The sequence below is a fragment of the Micropterus dolomieu genome, linkage group LG23, assembly GCF_021292245.1.
Source record: "Micropterus dolomieu isolate WLL.071019.BEF.003 ecotype Adirondacks linkage group LG23, ASM2129224v1, whole genome shotgun sequence".
In the NCBI taxonomy this organism is placed as follows: Eukaryota; Metazoa; Chordata; class Actinopteri; order Centrarchiformes; family Centrarchidae; genus Micropterus; species Micropterus dolomieu.
Window position 1 is genome coordinate 4,877,500 of NC_060172.1, and position 4,104 is coordinate 4,881,603.

Sequence of the window (4,104 nt, forward strand, 5' to 3'; positions counted from 1 at the left end):
GTCATCAGCATAACAGTGGAATTGAATATTAAATTTGCGGAAGATATCGCCCAGGGGAAGGAGATAAATGATGAAAAGTAAGGACCCCAGGACTTTTAACCCCTTGACGGCGATTGTCGCAAATTGTAAATAAATTCAGGCGTTAAGGGGTTAAAACAGAGACAAAAGCTCATGTCTGGGTTTTTTTGTTTCTTTGAAAAAAGACTGGTCAAAACGATGAGTGAGAAGTTTTAGTGAAATGGACGGCGAACAGGGTCAAACATTACTATTTCTTGTCTTAGAGCTACAAGTTGATTTTTGTAGCTTGTTGACAGTTGCCATGACATAGTCTGATGCAATGATAATAGATCCCCCAAAGATAAAATCAAGTCTATAAAGAACTGCAACAGAGATGTTCATTAGAGCTGGAGGATATTTCCAGCAATGAGCAGGAAGACACAAGACAGAGAAGCCAAGAGACTGAAACAAGAAACAAAGTAGGTATTACTGATCAACTGTTTCCTTAAAATTTCTGTACTTTATTTTTACAAGTTATGAATATCATTAACAGAATACTGTCATTTTTCATTTGAAGTTCTGATCAAAATATGTATACTTATAGAAGATCACTTATTTAGCTCATTGTTTTTACTTGAACTGTCTGAACTTAGACATTAATATCTATCTGTCTATCTACACACAACACATACACAGTGCACATTAAAGGAAAACTGCAGGTTTCTGCTGTGGTTAGCTGGACATTAGTACTGTGATTTAACATGATCTCTGATACCTAGATTGCCACAGTATTACTTGTGACATTTACAGCATTTTGTTCTTTCAGGTTGATGGAAAACTACACTTACAACAGCTTCACACTCCACCTGGAGGGGTTAAATGTCTCAAAGGAGTCCATTTACCCTGTGTTTATTTTAATCTTTTTATCCTACTTGTTTATAATTGTTGCAAATGTGGGCATTGTAGTTTTGGTTGTCATGGAAAAAAGCCTTCACCAGCCCATGTATCTCCTTTTTGGGAATCTGTCAGTCAATGATCTACTTGGAAACACTATCGTTGTGCCCCGTTTGCTTGTAGACTTGTTGAGGCCTCCCTCTGAGCGCCTCATCAGTTATTATGAGTGTGTGGTCCAAGCTTTCATAACACACATGTTCGGTACCACTTCCCATACTGCACTCATGATTATGGCCTTTGACAGATATGTGGCCATCTGCTATCCCCTGCGCTATGCTGTCATAATGACCAACAAAATGATGATCAAGCTGACAGTTTCTGCCTGGGGAGTGGCCTTTGTTCTGGTGGGGATTCTTCTCGGTCTGACCATACGTCTGAACCGATGCAGGACTCTGATCGAAAGCTCTTACTGTAGCAATGCTCACTGTTTAAGCTCTCCTGTGAGAATGTTTCTATTAATAACATCTATGGCCTCACTTTCACTGTGGTCCTGTTCACAGGTTCAATAGGCAGCATGGTTCTCACCTACACCAAGATTACAGTAGTCTGTCTGACCAGTAAGAACAAGTCTTTGAACAGTAAAGCCTTGAAGACCTGCAGCACTCACCTGGTTGTGTATCTGATCATGCTGATCAGTGGGTTTATTATGATTATTCTGCAGCGTTTCCCCCAGTACTCAGACTACAGAAAACTCTCTGCCATTCTGTTTGTTATTGTCCCAGGCATCCTCAACCCCATTATTTATGGCATGCAGTCCAAAGAGATCAGAACATTTTTGTCTAAGTTCTTTGAGTCTAAGAAGATTTTGCCATCATAGTAAAAATGATTTCCAAGGTGTATCTGTATATTTATAGACAAATAACAATAATGTGAACCAAGAGGAGCCTACTGTATTCCTTGGTCTTGTGTTCTAATGCAGGTTAGTCATTTTGGAGCTCATGGGAGTTTTTCCCTCATGGAGATCACATATTGGTTTTGTTTAGCCATCTCACAGTTGTGCTTTCCCACAGACACTCATGTGAGGAGGGAATGAGACACTTTGCCTACAACTTCAATTAAAATGTGTTGATGTCTCACTTTAAATGTTAAAGTTTCCTTCCTGGAAATCCACGTGCTAGTTTGTGTGAAGAAAAAAAAAAAGTGCTCAGAAAGTGCATATGCACCAAATGCTAATTTCAACTTAAAGTTTTGGATATACGTAGAGCCTGAAACATATGAGACTTTTAAGACTGATACCGATTTAGATTTGAGGATTTTAAAATCCAGAATACCGATATATCATCAGACATTCTTTTTCCCTTTTCAGAAACACAGAAAAAAAAGAATGATTATAAAAAAGATTTAAAGATCCATTATAAAAAGTACTATAACTAATAACATTAAAAGAAATAGTGTATAGCCTTTTGTGTGGGCCTGCCAAACAGACACTATAATAAAAAATACTAGATATAGTGCTGCTAGTACTAAGAATAATAATAATACCATATATTACTCATGTTATTATAATTATTAAATTACATTCTGATAAACACAAGAACTTTTCAACCACCATCTGTGATACACTTGACCCAGAGGAAACTACATGACTTTCTACAACAAGGAGATTTCACACTAACGTTGCACAAAAGGGGCTAGATAACTTTGTTTGACAGAAAGTCGAGTTAGATACTTGTTCAGCTCACATTTAATTACATGTCCGCTCTGGTTAAATCATTTCTTGCACACCAACTGTAACAGACAAGCAGCTTGCAGATATATTTAGAATAAGTGAAACACTAGAGTTTATCTGCTCATGGCATTAGCTAACTCAATCTTTTTATCCAACTTGTTTATAATTGTTGCAAATGTGGGCATTGTAGTTGTGATTGTCATAGAAAAAAAACATCACCAGCCTGCTTATCTCCTTTTTGGGAACCTGTCAGTCAGTGATCTACTTGGAAACACTATCGTTGTGCCCCATTTGCTTGTAGACTTGTTGAGGCCTATTATGAATGTGTGGTCCAAGCTTTCATTACACACGTCTAGTACCATTCACACTGCGCTCATGATTATAGCCTTCCTACGGAAGCTCATGTGGGCCCATCGTCAACAATCAAGGGAGGGAATGAGACACTTTAGCCCTTTTTCCACTGCACGGTATCAGCTTGACTCTACTCGCCTTTGTTTGGTTTTCCACTGTAGAAAAGTTGTACCTATACCTGCTTCCAGGTACTTTTTTTATCACCTCCGTCGAGGTTCCAAGCGAGCTGAGGCGATACTAAAATGTGACATGAAAACACAACAGACTGCTGATTGGTCCGAGAGAATCGTCACTATTCACTGCATCATCATCATCATCATCATCATCATCATCATCATCATCATCATCAGCGTGCGCTGGACAGAGGCCAGCAACAGGAAGTTACAATTTTAAGACGTAATTTAATTACTAAATCCACTTCTGAGAAGTTTTGAGGTGAGAAGTCAACTGTGTAGATCTCGAATATTGACAGGCTCTGTGAGCGGCCAGACGCCCGCTCACAGAACCCTCTATAGCACCGTCACACAGACCACTGCAGTAACAGCAGAGGAAAACACAGCTGGAAGGTTTTTATACCGCTTATCTGTCTTTACATTCTGAGGAACATTTTAACTTAAATCAAGAGACAGCTGTTTGTCGTTCAGAAGTTTTCAAAGTAAAAGCTCTTAATTCAACTCCAAATAAAGCATTGCTGCAAAAAACATTCAGGCTTTTATTTTGTTGACAAAACCACTAAAGAGGAAGTGATTATGTGAGAAACTGTTGCTGTAATTTACATTTACTCATTTAGCTGATGCTTTTACTCAAATCAATTACTATATATGTCAGAGGCCGCACGCCTCCGAAGTAACTAAGGGTTAAGTGTCTTGCTCAAGGACACTTTGGTGTCTCACAGTGGACTTGAACCTGGGTCTCACACACTAAAGGTATGTATGTTATCCACTGTACCATCACCACCCCATGACCTATTCAATTCAATTTCAATTCAATTTTATTTATATAGCGCCAAATCACAACAACAGTTATCTCACAGCACTTTTCATAAAAGAGCAGGTCTAGACCGTACTCTATGATGCTATTTACAGAAGCCCAACAGTTCCCACCAAGAGCAGCACTAGGCGACAGAGGCAAGG

The 4,104-nt window shown here is 38.9% G+C and overlaps 2 pseudogenes; both read left to right on the top strand.

The window, feature by feature from the left end:
• The first annotated feature begins 824 nt into the window (after positions 1 to 824).
• LOC123963912 lies at positions 825 to 2,027 on the top strand (annotated as a pseudogene).
• Positions 2,028 to 2,743: 716 nt separating this feature from the next.
• LOC123963022 overlaps positions 2,744 to 4,104 on the top strand; it is a 1,825-nt pseudogene continuing 464 nt past the window's right edge.